Source organism: Tamandua tetradactyla, chromosome 3 (assembly GCF_023851605.1).
Source record: "Tamandua tetradactyla isolate mTamTet1 chromosome 3, mTamTet1.pri, whole genome shotgun sequence".
In the NCBI taxonomy this organism is placed as follows: Eukaryota; Metazoa; Chordata; class Mammalia; order Pilosa; family Myrmecophagidae; genus Tamandua; species Tamandua tetradactyla.
In genome coordinates this window covers 47,904,179-47,928,559 of record NC_135329.1, presented here as the reverse complement: position 1 = coordinate 47,928,559, position 24,381 = coordinate 47,904,179, and the positions used below count along the sequence as shown (strand labels likewise).

The window sequence follows — 24,381 nt, the reverse complement described above, 5'->3', positions numbered from 1 at the left end:
GAATATCCTTGGGGGCTGCTGACAAAGAAATAAAAGCACAAAAGGGAGGTCTCTAGAATTCCCTAGTGAGCCTCAGAGAGAAACAAAAACTAGGACAACCTCTAGAGGGGATGGACAAGGCCGAAATCTTTCCATCAAAGCCTGCCTCTGAATCACAGGAAAGCTAATGCAATTACCGTAGGTGCACAACAGGAGAGCAAATGGTGATCAAGGATGAAGAGAAAATTTCAAAATGTTTCCTGCATAGACTTCACAGTTGTCCCAGTTCCCTTCCTATTGTTTTCCTATTCCTGTTATATGTGTGGGTGTGTGGAGCATAGAAGTAGATCAACTTAAAAGCAAGGTTATTCAATCTTTTGTTATCTTCCAAAATGGTGATACTAAAACAAGCAAACAAAAAGAACAATATACAGACTACGTTAGCAAGAGATGCAGAAAAGCTGCTGAAATTATCTCTCCTTTTATGCTGACACTCTTCTATCGAGAAAAAGAGACAGACAACCTGTATCAGAGAGATTCTGGTGGCTCTAGGTGGTATATCTATTTCTTCCCCTGGGTGCAAAGCCTGTTTAAAGAGGCTAAACTACAAATCATCTCATACAGGGAAAAAGATCTATAAGCAGCAATTTTATAATTTTTGCTTTTAGAGAGCAAGGTGAAATACTTCGAATGCCAGAGCCACAAAAAGTGACTAACTTATCTACGAGGGATAATTAAAGAGCAAAGTAAAAAAAGCTCAGACATATGGCTCCATAAAGCTTTGCAAGAATGCAACCTGTATTAGACAAAGAGCATTATCTTTAGCCAGCGGAACAACAAGGTAGGCAAAGAGCAAAATCAAATCTTAATGCTGTTGAGGGAAGACCAATTTAATTCCTCCATTCCTGTGCCATTCTTAATTAATTAGGCCACACTGCAAAAAATCTTTTGTTCTTAAAATTCCCTAGTAATCAACATTTTAGTTACCTCAGGAAGTTCCTGACATATAAGCATATACATTATTAACAAATATTCCACTTATGAAAGCTGAAAGATGTGACAAACATCATATGCCAAACTATTGCAATGTGACTAAACAGAAGGTAATTAATTAATGGCACTGTGGGATCACAATATCATTTATTCCCTATCTGTCAGTTGTGACTGGAGTAAAGGGAGTAGGCTTTTTATTTTTTTCCTAGTCCAGATCTTAAATACTTTATTGCCTGTGATAAAAAAGAGTCAGGGTATCCTCCTCCCATCCTACAGATTACCAAGCGAATTCCAATTAGAAAAAAACTTTTACTAATTTTCCCTCTAACCAACCCCCAAAAAACCAGCCACTTGAGAATAAACCAGAAGAGCATTTTATTCCAGTAAAAGCAATATGGTTTTCACGCACCAAGGAAATCTACAGAAAGAGATAGTTTCGGTACTCTTCTCTGTCTGTCTCTCTTTTTCTTTAAATAGCACAACTGATTATCTTAACAGTTACCCTGTGTTAGGACTCTGGGCATGGGATAAGTGGGTCTTCTACCTTAGAACCTCTTAAAGCTACAACTGAGGTGTCAACAAGGGCTGAGGCTTCATTTGAGTTTCTGAGCTCACATGGTTTCTGGCAGAATTCAGTTCCTTGACACTGCAGGACCAGGCTTGGTTTCTTGATGGGTATTGGCTGTCGTTAACTCCTAGCCATGTGCACTTCCTGACAGGCCCACCTGCTTCAGCAAAGTCAGTAAGAGGGTCTCAGTAAGTTAGGAGTTACATTTGTTTTAACCTCGTCATATGCATGGCCTTCAACCTGTTTTGTTTTGTTTTTTTAAACTTTTTTTTTAAATTGTTTAATATAACATATATAGAAAGCAAAGAAAGAAAAAAGCAATAGTTTTCAAAGCAATCTTCAACAAGTAGTTACAGGACAGATTCTGGAATTTGTCATGGGCTACCACATAATCATCTCAGATTTTTCCTTCTAGTTGCTCCAGAACATTGAGGCTAGAAGGAATATATACATCTTTAATGATTTTGTGTGTGTGTGTGTGTGTGTGAAAATACCTATATTAAAAAAAAAACAGTAAATTTCAAAGCACATTGCAACAATTAGTTGTAGAACAGATTTCAGAGTTTAATATAGGTTACAATTGCATAATTTTAGGTTTTTACCTCTAACTGCTGTAACATATTGGAGATTAAAAGAAATATCAATATGACAATTCAGCAATCATACTCGTTTGTTAAACCCTATCTTCTCTGTGTAGCACCACCATCACCGTTGCTCTTTCTCCCACTCTTCAGGGGTATTTGGGCTATGTCCATTATAACATTTTTCGTGTTGCAAGGGCTGTCAGTAATAAGGAGTAGGAAGATGGAACTGTGATGTTCTGGAGTGGCTGGGCCCTTTAGGTTTCAGGACTTATATGGTACAGGGACCCATCTGGAGGTTGTAGGTTTCTGGAAAGTTACTCTAGTGCATGGAACCTTTGTAGAATCTGTGGAGAGCCGCCTCCCGGGTCTGGCCTAGTGGACACGCTGCGGCCTGCTCTAGAGTTCCCCCCGCCCATCGAGTGAGTCAAGATGGCGCCCGCATCCTGTTTCCGCGTATGACGCACGCGCCCACCAACCCTATCTTCCAATCACCTCTGTATACGTGGCACTAACCTATTGGGTTTGGGCACAGTATATAAGAGGTTACCCGGACAGGGTGGGTGGAGACGACCCACAGGGAGCCGTACCTGACGGCCGCATAGAGGTTGTCCCCCCGCGGGATATTTCGCCCGCGCGGAATCTGCCTGAGAGTATGCAAGCTTGACTCCAGTAAAAGCCTGTGCTTACGACCGCCGTGTGTCTCGAACCCGTTTTTACCGCCCGAGTCGTTTTGTTTGTGCCCGTCTCTCTCCCCCTGTCTCCCTCGCCGGCCGGGGACCTGACACCGAGCGAGACGGCGCCAGACAAGTGGTGGCCCGTACGGGGAACCTCTTCTGCTGCCTTTCCCCGAGCTGGTGAAGACGTGCTCCTCGGGTTCACGGCGGAACCTCCGCGCCTGATCAACGTGAGAGGGTAAGTGCTTTCTGCTACGTGAGAGTTAAGGGCTGTGGGCGTTCAGGTAGCCCCAGTGAGTCGGGAGAGCTCCCCGATTGGTTAAGGTCCAGTGCCGACTGCAAGCATGGGGCAGTCAGGAAGTTCACCTTTATTACCCCCTTTAAAAACCCTTTTGAAGCAGCGGGGCATCTCGGTTAGGAAGAGTTCCCTCCTGCGGTTCCTTGAAGATGTTGCTACTTTTGCACCTTGGTTCGCCCACTCCGGGAGCCTCAGCCTGCCTTCTTGGCTGAAACTTGGTAATGACATAGAACGGGCGCACCGGACGGGCCTCTGTATGGACCCGATCCTGGTCCCTATCTGGGAAACCGTCCGTGCTTGCCTTGAGGCAGAGTCTACTTCAGGCCTCAGTCCGTCTCCCGCCCTGCTACAGGCACGGCACGCGCTCCAAGAAACTCAGTCAGTTTCGTCTGCGGACGGCTCCTGTAAGGGCAAGCCACAGGAGTCAAGTACTAGTTCAGACAGCTCTGACTCAGAGTCAGATGGCGATGAGACCAATGGGGCAGACGCGCCTCCGTTGATCGATTGGGAGGGGCCTCCTATCTCACCCACGCGACCTTCCGCCCCGCCAGCGTCTGCTGCTGCGCCCCCGGGGATGCAACAGTTTCCGGTGGACGGTTTAGGTGATTCCCCCAAAGGCCCTCCCCGAGGGCTCCCCCTGGTGGCCATACCGAGTAGGTGCACTGATCCTTTGCTAGACCCGAAACCCCCAGCGGGCTGGTCAGGGGAGGGGCAGTTACGGCCGTGCCCCCCGCCCGAGTACACAGGCCCACAGGATTTTTCGTCGTCAGGTAACAGAGGGAGACATTTCTGGAAGTGGAACCCCTTTTCAACATTTAGACCTTTTGGCATGCTGGGTGGTTACCAACCACTTAAGCCAGAGCCAGCCTCCGAAATGTACCCAGTTATTATCAATCCCCAGGGTAACAATCAGCATGAGCCATATGATTACAAAATTTTAAAGGAATTAAGGCAGGCCGTCCATCAGTATGGCCCCAATGCCCCTTTTACCCTGAATATGGTTGAAAACCTTTCCGCCCTGAATCATACACCCGCAGATATTTTTCAGCTGGCCCGTGCTTGTTTACCACAGGGCCGATATATAGATTGGAAAGCATGGTTTGAGGAGCTAGCTGAGGAACAAGCCGTGAGAAATGCAGCGGGGAGACATGGCGGATGGAATGTAGATATGCTGTTAGGGAGAGGTGTCCACTCCCAAAATCAAACAGGGTTCCCTCAGGAAGTCTACGGACAGATCTTTCGCTGTTTCGTGGGAGCCTGGAAAAAGTTAGCAGGCCAAGGAGAAGCTCAAACTTCACTTAGCAGCATACATCAAGGCCCCACTGAACCATTCGTAGAATTTGTAGCCAAGATGCAAACCGCAGCTGAGAGAATTTTTTCAGACCCAGGAGTAGCTGAGACTGTAGTTAAACAGATGATATTTGAACAGTGCAACAAAGAATGTAAAGTCATTCTAGCACAAAACAGAGGGAAAAGCTTGACAGAATGGGTTCGGCTCTGCAGGGACGCTGGTAGTCCGTTAACCAATGCAGGTCTAGCTGCCATGCTAGCCAGCTCCCTACAAGTAACTACAAAAAAACCAAGAGCCTTAGAGACAAGGCCTAAAGGATGCTATCACTGCGGCCAGTCGGGACACCTTAAGAGAGACTGCCCCAATAAAAGCCAACCACCCACTACTCAGCATTTTGGTAGACCACATGTGGAGACCAAACTATGTGGCCGTTGCCGCAAGGGACCCCACCGCGCAGAGGACTGCAGGTCAGTCTTCGATGCGCAGGGTGCGCGCATTTCTGGCCACCCTAGACAGATTCCAAAAAACGGGCAGAGGGGGTCCGCCCCCTCGACGGACCCCCTTGCATGCCATTCGACAGTACAGCATCCGACCAAATCCGTGCGTCCCCTGGCTCAGCAGGATTGGACCTCCGTGCCACCTCCAGACTCGTACTGACCCCCTCCATGGGTGTCCAGTTAGTGGGGACCTCCTTCAAAGGGCCCTTACCGACTGGTACTGTGGGGCTCATATTGGGAAGAGCATCCACAGCCCTGAAAGGATTAACAGTCATACCAGGACTTGTAGATTCAGATTTCACAGGCCAGGCCCAGGTTATGGTCCAATCTCAGCTAGGCACCCTAGTCATCGCAGAAGGCGATAAGCTGGCACAGCTCCTGCTCTTGCCCAGCTTACATGCATTCTTTCCAAGTAGAACCGGACAGAGAGGAACTAAAGGGTTCGGATCCAGTGGAGAGGTTTTCGAGGGCCTCCATATGTCCCTGGAGTCACGACCTATGTTGACTATTAAGGTCCAAGGCAGATCCTTCTTGGGCCTGCTAGATACCGGGGCCGATCGGTCAATCATAAGGCAACAAGAATGGCCCTCCGCCTGGCCAACGTGCAGGGCGGAGGAACCGATTAGAGGAATAGGCCAAATCTCAGCACCCATGCTCAGCGCCACCGCCCTTCATTGGGCCGATGAAGAAGGACATCAAGGCAGCTTCCAGCCTTATGTATTAGCCCTGCCCGTGTCCTTATGGGGAAGAGACATTCTAGCCCAGATGGACGTTACTTTGACCAGTAACTGTTCTCCAACTTCTAAGCATCTGTTAAAAGGAATGGGATATGTCCCTGGCAAAGGCTTAGGAGCCTCATTGCAGGGGCGCACAACACCTATACAGGCTGTCTCCAATTCTGATAAACGAGGCCTGGGTTTTTCCTAGGGGCCACTGAGGGGAGATTCCCATCCACACCTATAAGACTAAGGTGGAAAACCGAAACCCCGGCTTGGGTGCCTCAGTGGCCCTTACCAAAGGAAAAACTCTCAGCGTTACACACTCTTGTGTCAGCACAACTAAAAAAGGGCCACATCATTCCTTCCACATCACCTTGGAACACCCCCGTATTTGTCATAAAAAAGAAATCAGGTAAATGGAGACTGTTACATGACTTAAGGGCTATTAATAACTGCATGGAGCCCTTAGGACCTGTTCAGGTGGGGCTGCCCCTCCTCTCGGCACTGCCAGAGCATTGGCCTATTTTCATCTTAGATCTTAAAGACTGTTTCTTTTCCATTCCACTTCACCCTGAAGATACCCAAAAATTTGCTTTTACTGTGCCCCCTCTTAATTACGAGGAGCCCTGTCACCGCTTCGAGTGGACAGTCCTGCCCCAAGGCATGACCAATAGCCCTACTATGTGCCAGCTATATGTCGCTACAAAGCTGGCCGACACTCGGCAGCGGTTCCCCCAAGTAAAAATTATTCATTACATGGATGACATTTTGCTAGCTCACAAAGATGCAGATCTCCTCGAGATGGTGCTGTCACATATGGTCCTTGAACTCCGAAAGGCCGGTCTGGAAATAGCCCCTGAAAAAATCCAGATGGCAGAGGTCGCTACCTTCCTGGGAGCACAAGTCACGTCTACTCATGTCTCCCCCCAAAAGATGTCGCTCAGGCTAGATAACATACGCACCCTAAATGACGTGCAAAAACTTGTGGGGGACATCAATTGGATTCGCCCATACTTGAAATTACCCAACGCTGAGTTAGTACCTCTATTTGACTTGTTAAAAGGAGATTCAAACATAACTTCGCCCCGGCACCTTACTCCCGAGGCGAGGCAAGCACTGCACCGAGTGGAGCAGGAGCTCAGCAGCGCTACTCTGAAAAGAATAAACCCCAGTGAGCCTTTTGAAGCTTGCGTGCTGCCGACAGAGTTACAGCCCACGGCAGTGCTATGGCAGCAAGAACCATTACTCTGGGTTCACCCTGGAGTTTCCCCAAAAAAGGTCCTAGAGCACTATCCTACAGCTGTTGCAGATCTGGCCTTAGAATCAATTAAAAGGGCCATACAACATTTCGGCCAGCAACCTGAAAACCTCAGAGTACCTTACTCTTCCCAGCAACTTGAGATACTCACTGGGTGCATAGATCAATGGGCCATCCTCCGGTGTACATTTCTAGGAAGCATTAACAATCAATTCCCAAAAGCCCCCCTTTTGCAGTTTGTTACTCGACACCCAGTAATTTTTCCTAAAGTAACTTCGCCTAAGCCACTAGTGGGCGCCCCCACCGTGTACACGGACGGCTCCAGCTCCGGTTCAGGAGCATACTATATGGAAGGGGACACTCCCAAAACAGTGCTCTTCCAACCACAAAAGCCTCAATGGGTAGAATTACAGGTCATCATTACAGTCCTGGAAAGTTTTTCCGAACCTTTAAATGTTGTCTCTGACTCTGCTTACGTTGTAAATTCTGTACAAATTTTAGAAACGGTGGGCATCATTAAACATTCATCCCCAGTAAAATCATTCTTTGCCAAATTACAGGAAACAATACGTGTCAGACAACACCCTTTCTACATAACTCATATTAGAGCCCACACAGGTCTACCTGGCCCCATGGCCCAGGGAAACCATATCGCAGATGTGGCCACTCGACAGCTGCACATCTTTCCTACGCTGGTGCCATATCAACAAGCCCGAGAGTTCCATGCCAAATTTCATATCAATGCAGGTACCCTAGCTAAGCGGTTTAGTATTCCGCGTGCAGCGGCTAGAGATATAGTCTGAGCCTGCAGGGATTGTGCAGAACAAAGAGCAGTCCCTTCGGTTGGAGTTAACCCTAAGGGCCTCATCCCAGGAGACATTTGGCAAATGGATGTCACTCATCATTCAGAGTATGGTAAAATTAAATACCTGCATGTGTCAGTAGACACATGTTCTCAGATATTATTTGCCTCTGCTGAGACAGGAGAAAAAGTCCACCAAGTCATTGCACACTGCCTTGCCGCTTGGGCAGCGTGGGGTAAGCCAAAAATATTAAAGACAGATAATGGACCTGCTTACACCAGTAGAACCTTCCAAAAATTTTGTGATAATATGGAAGTACAATTAAAACATGGCATCCCTTACAACCCTCAAGGACAAGGAGTCATTGAGAGAGCTCACAGGTCTCTCAAAGACTTACTAAAGAAACAGAAAGGGGGAATAGGTCACGGCCTGTCCCCAAAGGCTCAACTGTCTATAGCCTTGTTTACGTACAATTTTTTAAATGAAAATTCACAGGGAATGACACCTGCCCTTCAACACACCACTCCGAGTCCTCCACATAGAGGTCTAGTCCGATGGAAGGATGTCCTGTCGGGACAGTGGCAAGGCCCTGACCCCGTGCTCAGCTGGGCCAGAGGCTCTGTTTGTGTTTTTCCCCAGGAGCCAGGACGTCAACCAGTGTGGGTTCCGGAAAGACTGGTGAGAACCGTGACATTGCCCGAGGAGGCCACGGAGCTGTTGCCCAAAAAAACCAACAAGCCTTCAACCTGAACCATCAGATCAGGCCTCCAACTCTGCTGATGACGGCGGCGACTGACGAGATGGCAACGAAAACGCCGGTCACCCTTCGACTGTTTAGAAGGGGGGACCAGTTTTAATACCCCCCGCTCTCCCAACAGGTGGAATCAGACCTTAAAGTGCTTGGGAAGATCAAGTTAACCCCCGTTGCCTTCGACCTTTCCAAACTGGGCGAGACTGTACAAAGTCTGTGGAACCGAGTCACCTCTTGGTTCTCTTGGCCCAATTTGACTACTTGGATTCTCGTAGCGGTGGGACTATTAGTGGGATTAGTCACTGTTAAATGCTTGTTAGAACGCTTGTTCCAGACACAGCAGCAATTGCGTGTTACTACCATGTTGGCTATGTCACTCGCCCCTGGTGCTCCTGACAACGACCGCCCTGCTGCCCAGTCCCCCATTTCACCGTATGACCCATCCCGGCCACTCAGGGCGGGACGCTCGAAAGCAAGACCCGCTGCAAGGCCCATGGCTGTGTCCCGGGTATAAAAGGCGGCACCAGCAGTCATAATTTTGGTCGTAGGCTGATCTCTTAGGCGAAGTCGCAGTCCTGGCCAGACTAGACTCCAGCCATTGCACAGAGACACCTAGCGACACTCTCGATTCTGGTTGCCGCTCTCCTGCTCCTCCCGTAACCCAGTTGCGAGGCGAAGCACTGCAGGGAGAGTCACGTGGTTTCCGGTTCACGGGCTCTCCGGTCTCTATATGAGGTGGCATTCTGGTTGGTGCCTAGCAAGCCTAGTCCAGACTCCCCAAAGCACCAAAACATGTAGTGGGCCACTCAGGCCCACGGGAGCACACTCATCAATGGAGACACTGGGTCAAAATAAATAAAAAAAGGGGAGATGTGGAGAGCCGCCTCCCGGGTCTGGCCTAGTGGACACGCTGCGGCCTGCTCTAGAGTTCCCCCCGCCCATCGAGTGAGTCAAGATGGCGCCCGCATCCTGTTTCCGCGTATGACGCACGCGCCCACCAACCCTATCTTCCAATCACCTCTGTATACGTGGCACTAACCTATTGGGTTTGGGCACAGTATATAAGAGGTTACCCGGACAGGGTGGGTGGAGACGACCCACAGGGAGCCGTACCTGACGGCCGCATAGAGGTTGTCCCCCCGCGGGATATTTCGCCCGCGCGGAATCTGCCTGAGAGTATGCAAGCTTGACTCCAGTAAAAGCCTGTGCTTACGACCGCCGTGTGTCTCGAACCCGTTTTTACCGCCCGAGTCGTTTTGTTTGTGCCCGTCTCTCTCCCCCTGTCTCCCTCGCCGGCCGGGGACCTGACACCGAGCGAGACGGCGCCAGACAGAATCTTATGTATTGCTGTAGGTGTTCTTTAGGGTTGGTTGGAATGGTTTTGGTTGGGGTTTGGCAAGTTACGATAGGTAGCAATGTCTAACTGAAGTGTAAGAGTGACCTACAAAGTAGCTTCTCAACTCTATTTGAACGCTCTCTACCACTGACACCTTATTGGTTACACTTCTTTTCCCCCTTTTCGTCAGGATGGCATTGTTGATCCCACAGTGCCATGGTCTCAGTGCTCTTCTTTTAAAGAATTTATTCTACACCTATAGCATGCAGCATGGCATTTTAAAACACTGACATATTAACTCCCTAATAAGATAAAGCAAAAACAAAATTGTTTACCTTATTAGAAACAAGATATACCATCACTTTATAGCCTTCAAACATTATTGCACTTTAACTTTCATAATTTGACAATATCTATATTCATGAACGATTGGCAGATGACTACTATTTAACAAAGAACACTTAGACATGACTGTCCTAAATTGTTTATTAAGTATTAATTTTACAAACATTACTTATATTAGCGGTAAGGGTAGAGCTGGAGAGTATTGAGCTTTCTCCAAGTTGTATGGCGAGAACTATCAATAGTTTGGTGAAACTTGTAGTCCTTTCTTAGGCCATGGTTCTTGTGCACTACAGACATCAGCCCATGCATCTCTCTGTGCTTGTGGACTGGCTTGGTGATTTACTGGTGTCAGAATTTCTTCTGATGACTTTATGGAATGGATCAATAAGGATAACCTCAAAGAATTTGTACATGGAATGTTCACCAGCCCAGTAAGAATTTAGGACTTTCAGTGCCCTACAGTGGCATCCAGCTCTCTCCTCAGCAGTAGATGGAAGGCTTCTAAGCAAACTTCAACTGGTTAACACCATGATGGACAGGCTTGCTGTAGGTTGCACCCTTAGGAACTAAGCATTTGTGGCCACCACAGCATACTCGAATCCTATAGATGACATAACCTTGCTTGGCTCTGTATTCCAGTCTACGTGCTTTACTGGGTCGGGTGGGATGTGGGGAACTGAAGAGTGCAGAGAGCTGGTGGTACTGCCGGCAGTGGACCCGCAGAAGAAACTGCATCACATCAGACTCCTTCTTCCTCCAAAGCTCCTGTATGTACTTATAAGCACCCATCTTGGTTTACCTGATGGCTTCCACCAGATGGAAAGGAACCCGAGGGTTCTTTTTTTTTTTGCATGGGCAGGCTCCAGAAATCAAACCCGGGTCTCCAGCATAGCAGGCAAGAATTCTGTCACTGAGCCACTGTTGCACCGCCCTCCCCAGGGATTTTTTAATAGCTATGTTGTTGATGGTTTCCAGGGAGTTGCACCTGGGATCTGCCTAGAACTCAATGGATTCTTTCAGATCAGCAAAACCTTAACTGAGAGCCTACTTTATTTAAGGCAATGTCAGTTTTTAATGTGGGAGAAGATTAATGTGGACAAATCAGGGACTCAGTCTATGGCAATGCGGAATGACACTCTGGGTCAGATGCATTTATGGAAATGCATGTTTAATTCTCACAGCTATCAGAAGGCTACAGGCCTGCTCTCCCTCCTGCAATGTTGAAATGGTCCCAGCAATCCCGTCTTGATTTTAACGGCCAAAGATAAAACAGAACTGAAAGTGGCTGATTCAAAGTGTATAGGCCTTACTGTCTGAGAAACCCAAAGATACAAGTTGCCATGAGGCAGTTCCGCTGAAAAAAAAAAAACAAACAGCAGTATTTGCAACTGACCTAGAGTATGTTGAGCTTTTGCCAAAGTTCCAAAGCCTGAAGAAATGTGGCTGCTTATTCTAAAAGCTTTCTATCTTCTACAGCCAGTATTTGCTTTCTCTCTGAGAAAATGAAACCACCTGAACAAACAAACCTACAAGCAAAACAAAACAAAACAAAGCAAAACAAAAATCCCCCAAACCTGAGGATATGGAGAAACTGGAACTCTAAGAACATTTCTGGTGGGAATGTAAGATAATTGGCTGCTTTGGAAAACAGTTTGGCATTTCCCGAAATTGTTAACTATGGAGTTATTATATGACTCAGAATTCTAATCCTAAGTATATACCAGAGAGAAATAAAAACATGCAAAAACAATGTGAATGTTCACAGCAGCGTTATTAAAGGCCAAAAAGTGAAAAACAACCAAAATGTTCATCAGTTTGATGAATGAATACATAAACTGCTGTATATCCATACAATAGGAAATTATTTGGTAGTAAAAAGGAAAGAAGTACTGAGTCATGCTATAACATGGATGGAACTTAAAAACAGTATGCTAAATGAAAGAAACCAGTCACAAAAAACCATATATGAGTCCATTTATATGAAATATCCAGAAAAGGCTAATCTATTGAGACAAATAGTGGATTAGTAGTTAGTAAGGCGGGAAGCTGGGGGGATTAGAGAGTAACTGCTAATGGGTATGGGTTATTGCTGGGGGGTGATGAAAATGCTTTAAAATTGACTGTGATGATGGTTGCACAACTCTGTGGATATACAAAAAGTCACATATTTCAATTTAATTAAGCATTCTTTAATTTAGGAACTTAAGAAAAGGCAAAGAGATCCATTTGTGTGTGAGACGAACAAAAGAGGAGGTAGTAACTTCTGTTTCTATTAGAGAGTAAGGACTGGATTTACTTCCTGATGTAGAGAACTAGACACTGGACAATATAAATGAAACAATGATTCCAGACACAACAAAGGACTATGAACCTGGGAGAAGGGAAAAAATGAGTTTAGCCTTTGAATTCAAAAGTACTTTCGGGACTACAGTGAGCAGAGCATGGTGAGCTCATTGTGTTGAGGAGACAGTCTGGAGTTTGAGGAGCTGATGTGGCTGAATTTGCAGGCCAGAAAACTTGATGGGAGGGAAGTATGTAAAGAAAGAGCTCCAAAAGTCTGCATAGGAATTCCCTGGATTTTGTTGTTGAATACAAGGCTGCTTGAGTATTGAAACTGGACTGTAATGTCAGGGTAGGTATGTATTGAGGAATTCCTGAGTTCACACAGAGATGAAAGATATTTATTGCTTGGGCCACCCAGCATGAAACACTCACGGAATTCAGTATAGACTACCAGAAAGGTCACTGCAAGAGTAAAAGCTAGTTTAAACTCACACTAAAATGCTTAAAAAAGGGGTGGGCCATGGTGGCTCAGCAGGCAAGAATGCTCACCTGCCATGCCAGAGGACCCGGGTTCGATTCCCGGTGCCTGACCATGTTAAAAAAAAAAATGCTTAAAAACAAGCCTTTAAATGAAAATAAGCAACTGCATGCCAAAACAAAGTGCAGCTCTTTTTGAAAGAAGTCAAAAAAATCCAGACATTCAACAACATAAAATCCACCATGTCCAACATCTATTAAAAATTGTTAGATATTTTAAGAGCCAGGCAAATGTGACCCATAACCAAGAGAAAGATTAAACAGATACAGACAAAATCTCATTAAAATCAGTTATGGGTGTGGTTTGTCCTGGGGCAAAATTCTATGTCTGAAGGACTTGAGATATCTAGAATACAAGTTATTTGCTTCCAAAATACAATGGTGGTAGGCACAGAAGAAATTTTCTGACTCCAGAAGGGAGAAATTGGGAGGAAAACCCGGGTCATGGGTCTCAGACAAGTCTGAAACTCAGCAATGGAAACTCCATTAGATTTCAAGATCTGAGGAGATCTTTTTGGCCTCGACTTCTGCTTCTATGATGCTGCCCCTGAAGTCATTAATCTTCAATTTGTCCCCTCTCTGTTCCTGTCATTCCAGGCTAGCAGCAGGTCTGCTCATACAAATTTTGCTGAACCTCTTTTTGGCTTTGCGTGCAGTTCAATGGGATCCAAACCATCAGACAAAAGGACTTTCCACAGTCTTTCCTGGATAACTGCATTTTCAGTCCTGACTTTTTCTGATGTCTAATTGGATATATATTAAGCCACACAGTCTTTGGCAAATGGTTGCTCAGTTAAATCTTTACATGGAACCCTGTTTACTATGGACTCACTTCCCGGAAGCTCAGGGAGGTTCCTGATAGAGCTGCATCTAGCCCTAGTCTCAGAGCACAGTGTTTGGTAGGCTGAGAATTTCCAAATCATCAATTTCTGTTTCTTTTTCAGTTAAGAGTTTAATTCTCAGTTTATCCCTTTTTCTTGCATTTTATCATAATCCACAAGAAGAAAGCAGGCTGCACCTTCCACATTTAACTTAGAAATCTCCTCAGCTAAATAACTAAGTTCATCATTTGCAAATTCTGCCTTCCATCTGACATCAGAACACAAGTTTGCCAAGTTCTCTGCCAATTTGTAACAAGGATCGCCTTCTTTACAGTTTTCGATAAAATACTCATTACTTCCTTCTAAGGTCTCACTGGAAGTATAGTTAATATTCACATTTCTAATGACGGTCTCTTGAAAGCCATCTAGGCTATTTCTATTAAATACCCCACAATTCTTCCATCCTTTACTCATTACCCCATTCCAAAGCTGTTTCCACATTTTTAGGTACTTGTAATAGCAGCACTCCACTCCTAGTACTGAAAACTGTTTTAGTTTCCAGGATGCTAAGAAAAATATCTCACAATGGGTTGGTTTAACAACAGAAATCTATTGGCTCATGGTTTCAGAGACTAAAAGGCTTGCTTCTTCCAAGGTGAAGAACATTCTGGAGGGCTTGCTATCTTTGGGGTTTCTTGGCATTCCTGTCACATTGGCAAAGTTCTCTCTTTTCTCTTCCAGGTTCCACTGTCCTGTCTTTTCTCTTCCAGCTCCTCTGTGGGGCTTTTTCTTCACAAAGCCTCTGGTAATAGGATTAAGGCCTAACTTCATTCAGTTGGGCCACACCTTACCTAAAAATAACATCTTCAAAGAGTCTAATTTAAAATGGGTTCACATCCACATGAATAGATTAAGCACATGTTTTTTCCTATGGTACATACTTAAACCTACCACAGCAACTAATTACAAAGCTCCAAAATATATGATTTGAGAACTAACAGAACTGAAGTTAGAAAAAAAATCCACAGTTACAGCGGGAGCTGTCGATAGTTCTTGCTCAGTAATTCAGTCATAGGTCAAGCAGAAAAACAGTAAAAATGTAACAGACAAACTACACAATCAGCAAATGTGATTTAACAGATATTTTTAAAATAACTTTACCCAGGAGCAGTAGAACATATATTTCTCTCAAATACACACAGGACATTCACCAAGACAGATGAGACGATGGTTGTGGTAGACAGAATAATTGTCTTCCAAAGAGGTTCAGTCCTAATTCCTAGAACCTGCGAATATGCTACCTTTTATCACAAAAGGGACTTTGCAGATGTATTAATGTTAAGGACCTTAAGATAGGAAGATCATCCTGGATTATGAGATTTAGCCCATTGTAATCACAAGACTCCTTATAAGTTAAAGAGGATATTCGAGTAGGAGATGTGACAACTGAAGCAGAGGTTGGAGTGATGTGATGAAAGGGGACAATCAAAGGAATGCAAGCAGCCTCTAGAAACCAGACAAGGGAAGGAAACAGATTCCTACTGTTTCCTAAGTTTCTAGAAAGGAATGCAGCTCTGCCAACACCTTGATTTTAGCTGAGGGGGAAGCATTTTGCACTTCTGACCTCCAGAACTTAAGACAACAAATATGTTGTTTAAGCGACTAAGTTTGTGGTAATATGTTATAGCAGCATAGAAAACGAACAAAATGGATATAGAATAAGTCTCAATAAATTTAAAAAGATGAAGTCATACATAGTACATTTTCTGACTACAATGGAGTTACATTAGAAACCAGTATCAGAAAGATATTTGGAAGATCCTTAAATATTTGGAAATTAACCAACATACTTTAAAATAACCTACAGGTCAGAGATAAAGTCATAAAAAATGATAAAATAAAAATGAAAACACAATGTATAAAAATTTGTGGTTAGGCAACTACAGCAGTGACTAGAGGGGAATTTATCTAAATATATCATAAAAGAAAGGTCTCAAATCAATTATCTAAACACTTCTCTACAGAAGCTAGAAAAAAAGAACAAATTAAAACCAAAGTAAGTAGAAAAAAGGAAATAAAGAGTGGAAACCAATAGTATAGAAAGTGGTCAAATAACAGAAAAAAGTGAAAACAAAAGTTCTTTCCTTCAAAAGATAAAAGGAGAACTGATAAACCTCTAATATTTTAGTTTACCAGGGCTGTGATAACAAATATCACCGAATCAGCTGGCTTAAATAACAGGAATTTATTGTCTCGCAGTTTTGGAAGCTAGAATACCAACATCAAGGTATTGCCCGTCCATGTCTCCTGCCTACATCTACAGTGTTCTGGTACTGGCTTGCTGATGATCCTTAGAGTTACCTGGCTTGCAGATGCACCCTGCCTCTGTCACATGGCAATCTCTCCCTTCTTCTCTGGCAGTTTTCTCTTTCATGTCCAATTTACTTTGCTTATAAGGACTTAAGCCATATTGGATGAAGGTCCTCCTTCAGTCAACTGGGCCACACCTTAATAATAACATCTTTAAAGGTCCTAATTAAAATGAATTCACATCCACAGTACCGGGGATTGGGACTTGAACACGTCTTTTGTGGGAGGCATGATTCAATTTCCAATATCTAGCTGGAATCATAAAAAAAAAAAAAAAAAAAAGAGAGAATGAGAAAAAAAGTAAAGAAAATGAGAGATGATACAAATGACCAATATCAGAAATGCAAGAAGGGACATTAATATAGACGCTACAGATATTAAAAGGATGATAAGAGCATACTATGACCCCAAAATTATGCCAATAAATTTAATTACTTAGATGAAATGATAAATTTCTTTTTTTAAATGATAAATTTCTTGAAACACAAATTTTCAAAATTAACTCAAAAAGAAATAGAAAACCTGAATAGCTCTATTCAGTTTTACAACCTTGACACTATTGATTTGACATTTTATGCTAAGTAATTCTTTATTGTAGGGGGCTGTCTTGTATACCGCAGGATATTAAACAGCAGCTCAGGTCTCTACCCATTAGATACCAACAGCATTCTACCAGTTGCGACAACCAAAATTATCTCCACACACTAGGGACCAAAGGGCAAAACTGTCCCTGATTTAGAACTAGTGCTCTATATCTATTAAGAAAATTGAACTTGTAATTAAAAACCTTACCACCAAAAGGGGATGCGAGGTAGTTCAGTGGCAGAATTCTCACCTGACATGCAGGAGACCTGGGTTTGATTCCCAGCCCATGCACTTCCGAAAAACCAAACAAACAAACAAAAAATTCAACAAATGGTGCTGCCATAAGGGGATACTCATATGGAAAAAGAATGAAATGTGACCCCTGCCATACAGCATACAAAGGAAAAAACAACAACAACAAAACCTTACCACCAAAGAAGCCAAAACAGAATAAAAAATAGTACAACTCTAGGCCCATATGACTCAATTAGTGATTAATACATCATATATTTAAGGAAGTAACAACACTGAACTCTGTCAGAAAAAGAACTAGAGGGACTACTTCTGTATAGAAAAGAGTTAAAACAGGCCTAAGACTGCTATTTTTAGAAGGTCATAGGAAATCAGAACAGATTTGGTACCGGAGAGTGGGGTGCTGCTGCGGTTTGCAAATGCCAGATATGTTTGAACGGTGTTTTGGATGGCTAAGGGGAAGATTTTGGAAGAACTGTGAAGAGAATGATGGAGAAGTCCTGGAGTGCGTGAAGAGACTGTTGGTGTAAATGGAACCACTGCCAATCTTGACAGAGGAGGACACAAAAGGGAGAGATTGGAGTCTGCAGAGTGAGAACCATGGAAGTTCGGGTCTGAAGCCAAGAAAGCTCGGCCAGGAGAGTGGACCCACCTGTATGCATGGAGAGGGTGAGTTTACCCTGAAGGGCAAGGATGAGTCTCCCCTCTCATTGCAGTGGAAGAGTTGTGCAGCCTCGGGCCTTGGAAAAGACATAGCACGCTCCTTGGGGGACTGGAAGAGCCTGGCTGCTACCATGTGCAGGGGTTGAGCGTGTGCCCCAGAAATGGCAGAGAGCCCAGGGGTGGCCCTGATGCCTGGAGAGAGTGGAGCCCAGAGGTGGTCTCCTCGATGTTTCCCGAGGTTGATTTGGAAAGAGGCGGGCCACTTCATAGGCCCTTGGAAGGGGTGGGACTGCCACTTTCTAAAGCCCCAAAGCTAAATGATTCTCAGACTTTGAAATTTAATGTACTTTGCCCTGCAGGTTTTTGAAACTGTACGAGTCCAGTGACCCCTGTGTTCCTTCCTCCTTATGGAAATGTGTATGTGTATCCTACGAATGTTCCTCCTTTATATGTTGGCAGCAAATAATTTGTTATGAGTTTTCAAAGGTCCAGAGCAAATGGAGAGAATTTTGCCTTAGGACAGACAATACCTGTAACTGACTTGATGAGATTTTATACTGTCTCTAATTTTGTACTTCATTGTATTGCTGCTGAAAGGTTTAAGGTTTCTGATATTGTTATGAAATTAATGTATTTTGCATATGGGAAAAACATGTCTTTTTTAGGGGTCAGAGGGTGGAATGTGCTGGTTTGAAAGGAAGCATGCCCCCTAAGAAAAGCCATGTTTTACTATAAATCCCATTTCATAAAGATAGAATAATCTCTATTTGATACCGTATGTTTGAAACTGTAATGAGATCATCTCCCTGATTGATGAGATTTAGTTAAGAATGGTTGTTAAACTGGATTAGGGGATGACATGTCTCCACCCATTTGAGTGGGTCTTGATTAGTTTCTGAAGCCCTATAAAAGAGGAAACGTTTTGGAGAATGAGAGACTCAGAGAGGGCAGAGAATGTTGCCGCACCACGAAGCAGAGAGTCCACCAGCCAGTGACCTTTGGAGATGAAGAAGGAAGATGCCTCCCGGGGAGCTTCATGAAATAGGAAGCCAGGAGAGAAAGCTAGCAGATGATGCCGTATTTGCCATGTGCCCTTCCAGCTCAGAGAGAAGCCCTGACTGTGTTCGCCATGTGCCATCTCACTTGAGAGAGAAACCCTGAACTTCATCGGCCTTCTTGAACCAGGGTGTCTTTCCCTGGATGCCTTTGATTGGACATTTCTATAGACTTGTTTTAATTGGGACATTTTCTCGGACTTAGAACTGTAAACTAGCAACTCATTAAATTCCCCTTTTTAAAAGCCATTCCGTTTCTGGTATATTGCATTCCAGCAGCTAGCAAACTAGAACAGTCTGCTACCAAGGTTGGTCCTTGGCTGACATCTGGGAACTGAGATTTTGGGAGGGTTCCCATCATTTCTTGATAGGAATGGCTCACTGTGTCTAAACTGTTTGTACAAATAATATGGTTTATGCTGAATATCTGCTCTCCTTCTGGGAGTATGACATTTTAGTAGGCAGAGGATGCCTGCTTTACCAGCCACTAATAAAAATTTGGGGCAGTGAGTTTCTAATGAGCTTCCCTGGTAGACAACACTTAACATGTGTTGTCACAACTTTTTGCTAGAAGAATTAAATGCATCCTATGCAATTTCACTCAAGAAGAACTCTTGCATGCTGCTGTCTGGTTTCCTCCAGACTTCACCTCATGAAAAGCTACTTCACTTTTCTATTTGCTCATTTTGCTTTGTATAATTTTGCTATAATAAACCATAACAATGAATATAATTACACGAGTTGTGTGAGTCCACCCAGTGAATCACTAAACCTAAGGGTGATTTTGGGGAATCCTGACACAACTTCCAAACTCATTTTGTGAGGCTGGAATTATCTACTACCAAGTCCAGATAAAAATATTAAAAGTAGACAACAGACCAGTATCCCTCAGGATCAGAGATGCAAAAAAACCCACCCCTTATTATAATATGAGAAAGTTAAATCTAGCAATATATAAAAAGGTTAATACACCATGCTCAAGTGAATTTTTTATCAGGAATGCAAGGTTGATCTACCATTTGATAATTAATCTTACACGATCATCTCAATGCAGGCAAATATTTGCTCAAACCCATTCACGATAAATATTTTAAGAAAACTAGGAACATAAGAAATATCCTTAATCTGACAACAGTCATCACAAAAATCCTACAGCTTTCATATGTAATGGTGAAAGACTGAATAGTTTCCTCTTTAAGATCAGGAACAAGAAAAGGATGTCTATTCTCTTTGCTTCTGTTCAACATTATAATGGAGGCCCTGGCTACTGGAAGACAATTCTTCATGTGTCTCTTGTGTTCTCACATGTCATGTGAGAAACTAACAGATTTTGTTCTGGACTATCTTTTCAAGGATTCTTAATAATGAACAACCTTGAAAAATGGAGACAGTGATTCCCACTGGAGCAAAAGGCAGGCAGGCATACTGCTTATTATAAAAGACTCGGGTTCCCTATGATCAGAGTTCCTTGCCTATAATGCCTGTATATGTTGAAATTCATTTGGGCTCATTTACGTTGTGCCTGTGGGAGCTGGGGGAAAGGGGAACTGACAAAAATATGACAGTGCTCATGGTGCGGACTGTCCTGTGATTAACAAGTTATCTGTCTCTGACTCAGAAATCTTGTATCTTCTGCCAGCATCCATGAAAACTGTGGCAGACTAACCTGACAGTTTGTATGTACTGTAAAAGTCTCAGGCTCCTCACTGTTTTAGAAACTAGCCAGTGCAACAAGGCAAGCCAAAGAAACTAAAAACTAGCCAGTTTGAAAAAAAAAAAAAGATACAGAGCAGCCTTTATTTAAAGATATGATTCTTTATGTAGAAAATATTAAGGAATCTACAAAACAAACAAACAAACACCAAAAAACTACTAGAACTAATACATGGATGCAGTAAGGCTGTACAAAGTCAATATACAAAAATCAATTGTATTTCTTTATACTAGTGATGAACAACTGGAAAATGAAATTTTAAAAAATCACACCATTTACAAAAAACCTATGACATATCTTGGAAATAGGCTTAACAAACTATATATAAAAACCTAAACACTAAAAATTATAAAATTATGCTGAAAGAAATTAAAGAAAACCTAAAGAGAGAATCAGGCTACGTTCTTAGATCTACGTTCATGGATGAGAAAATGCCAATTCTCTTAAATTTATCTATAGATGCAATGCAACTGAAATAACAACTTAAGAAGGTTTTTTTCCTCTTTTTTTTTAGTAGACATTAAAAAACTGATTCTAAAATGTATATGGCAATACAAAGGCTTGAGAATAGCCAAAAGGTTTTTGGAAGTAGGAAAGTTAGACGTTTCTCATTATTTGATTTCAAGACTTATAATGAAACTACAGTAATCAAGTTGAGTGTGGTACTGACACAGAGCAGATATCTATAGCAATGAAACAGAAGAGAGTAAAAGAAAACTGACCTATACATAGTCAACTGATTTTCACAGCAGAGGTGCCAAGATTATTACATTAAGAAAGGACAGCCTTTTCAACAAATGGTTTTGCAAGACTAGAGTATCAATTTGGAAAATAATGAACAACAATTCTTACAGCAATTCTTACATGCAGAATTATAGACTTGAATGTAAATGCTAAAACTACTAAAATTCTCAAAGGAAACTCAAAGGAGTGTATCATATTGACCTTTACATAGGCAAAGAGTTCTTAAATAAGATATAAAACCCACATACCCTAAAAGAAAAAAAATATATAAATGATACTTCAATACATTAAAAATTTTGCCTTTCAAAAGATCCCATTAAGAAAATGAAAAAGCAAGGGACAGAATGGGAGGAAATATTTGGAATACATATATATGACAATGACTTCTGTGCCAGTTTGACACTATTATGTACCTCAGACGCCATGTCCTTTAATCCTCATTCAATTTTGCTAGGTGGAATATTTTTATTGTTTCCATGGAGATATGACCCACCCAAATGTGGGTGGTAATTTTTGATTAGATGGTTTCCATGGAGATGTGTCTCTACCCATTCAAGTTGGGGTTGCTTACTGCAGCCCTTAAAGAGGGAACCTTTTTGGAAAAAGCTTTAGAGCCACCAGAACTGACAAAGCAACAGAATCAACAGAGTTCACATAGCCAGAAACCTTTGGAGATGAAGAAGGACAATGCCCTAGGGAGCTTCACGAAGCAAGAAGCTTGGAGAGAAAGCTAGCAGACGTTGCCATGTGCTGTTCCAGCTGAGAGAGAAATGCCAAACTTCAGCGGCCTTTCTTGAGTGAAGGTAACTTCTTGTTGGTGTCTTAATTTGGACATTTTCACAGCCTTAGAACTGTAAACTTGCAACTTAATAAATTCCCCTTTTTAAAGGCCATTCTGTTTCTGTATATCGCATTCCGGCAGCTTACTAACTAGAACTTCTATCCCAAATATTTAAAGAACTCCGAAAACCCAATAAGACAAATATCCTAATTTAAAAAGATAGGCAAAAACTTTCAAAAGATACTTCACAAATAAGATATACAAATAGTCTATATATCAAAAGATGTTCAACCTTACCAGTCAACAGGGCAATGCAAAGTTAAATCCCAATAAGATACTATTACATATCTACTAGAATTGCTAAAATTAAAAAAGATTGACCAGAGCAAGTGTTTACAAGGATGTGGAACAACTAGAACTCTATACATTGCTCATGCAAATGTAAAATGGGAGACACACTTTGGAAACCAGTTTGATTCTTTCTTATAAAATTAAACATATACTTACCCTATGATCCCCAATTGTAACTCTCATGTTTTTACTCAAGAGAAATGAAAACCTGTCCATACAAAGATTTGTAAACAAATGTTTATTCCTAACACTCTTATTTAGTTCAATTACTAACAGCAGGAGTGTGTGCGTGTGTGTGAAAGCGAGAGAGAGATAAAGGAAAAGGGAGAGGGAGAATATAATAATCACTCTATATAAGGGACTCTACATAAATAGTCCTTTTTTATGGGACTAGGCCATAGAAACTTTTATTTCTAGACTAGAAATAAAAGTACAACTTAAAATGCCATTTACTGGAAAATTAGTATGAAATCTATTTACAAGCTAGATAACGCCTGTACATGGAACAGCAGAGATCAGTTACCAGCAGTATTTCAAAGACAGCAGCATTTATAGATTTTAGATTCTTAGAAAGTTTTAGTACAGAGGGGCTATGTATGTGATATCTTATTGCAGAAGAGACAATTAGTCATGCACCAATAAAAAATCTCTTCTTCTTTCAATAGAATTCTTGAATGTGTACATGGCAGCTTAGCTAAAGACTATATTTTCCAGGCTTTTTTTGCGGTATGGAGCGGCAAAGTGGCTAAATTTTGGCAAACGGGATGTGAGTAGATACACAACACATGCCACTTCCAGGTGATGCACCTCAAAAGGAAAACTGCTATGCTACCTTGGCCCTTTCCCTTTTCCTGACAGCTAGGAGCTGGCAACAAGCAGAAAAGCTTCCTTGACCTTTGTTCAGGATGGTAGAGTCACTCTCTAGCCCTGTCTATTCCACGTACTTCTATACTGTTATACCAGAGGGAAATAAACTAGTATCCTGTTTCAGCTATTTTATTTTTGGCTTTCTTTGTTCATGCAGCTTAGCCTACATCCTAAGGCAGACTCATCAAAACCTTTCATTTTACAGATAAGTAAACTAAACCAGAGATATTGAATGACTTTCCCTAGATGACTGGTAAAGGAAGATTTGAAACTAAATTTCCTAATTCAAGATTCTTTTTATGCTCATGGACTGATCAGAGAAATGTCTACAAACCAGGTAATTTCTGGGACACTAAAACAGCTCTTTGCTCCCCACCAAAACTGCACCCCCTCTGTACCAATGCTTAAAATTAAAATATTTAATTTCTAGTTCTTTGGCTCAAATGCAAATCTTTCTGAGATAATCACAATGAGTCATTTATATGGTAGACAGAAATACAACATAATATAAGAAAAAGACCCCAGAAGCAAAGCAAATAGGTCTTGAGTTTTGGGAGGGCTTTGCTAGTTACTAGCAGCATTACCTCAGGTAAACATATCCATGAGAATCTATTCTTGGCTCAATTACAGCATATTTTGTTATAACTATCCATTTATAAGTCTATTTTCCCCAGACCTGTGTCTCAGTCATGCATATAGACTACATCCTATTCTTTGTGTTGCTAAGACCTAAGACAGTGAATATTTGGCACATAGCAGGCTTACTGGTGAATGCACTGAGCACTTTGATCACAGTTTCTTAACCATAAAATGAGGAACTGAACTGGATTAGAACTCTTTAACCTTTGTTGGCAAATAGCTAATTTCCATTTCTTAGAAGTTTTGAGCTCAGTAGGGGATTGTAACAGAGGCAGTAACAGTGATGTCTTTGGATTTTGGAAGGTTTCAGACATAATACTGAGCAGCCTTTAAAAGGCAGTGTTACTTATGCACTGCTGGTGGGAATGTATAATGAATGATACAGCCACTATGGAAGACAGTCTGGCGGTTCCTCACAAAACTAAATATCAAGTTGCCCTATGACCTGGCAATATCACTACTTGGTATATACCCAAGTATCTTTTTTTTTTGCAGAAGGCTTTGATGAGTTCTATTTTCTGTAAAAGTGAATAATCCATAGATACCTTTCCTAGGTGATTTCCATGGATTCTGTGTATCTTGGATGACTATGACTATAAAAAAAAAATGCCTATGGAGATAAG

The 24,381-nt window shown here is 42.5% G+C and overlaps 1 protein-coding gene and 1 pseudogene across 6 annotated transcripts in view; both read right to left on the bottom strand.

The window, feature by feature from the left end:
• TRAPPC12 (trafficking protein particle complex subunit 12) overlaps window positions 1–24,381 on the bottom strand; it is a 186,796-nt gene that overhangs the window by 144,627 nt on the left and 17,788 nt on the right. The window lies entirely within an intron of this gene.
• Window positions 10,271–10,885, bottom strand: LOC143676064 (large ribosomal subunit protein eL15 pseudogene; annotated as a pseudogene).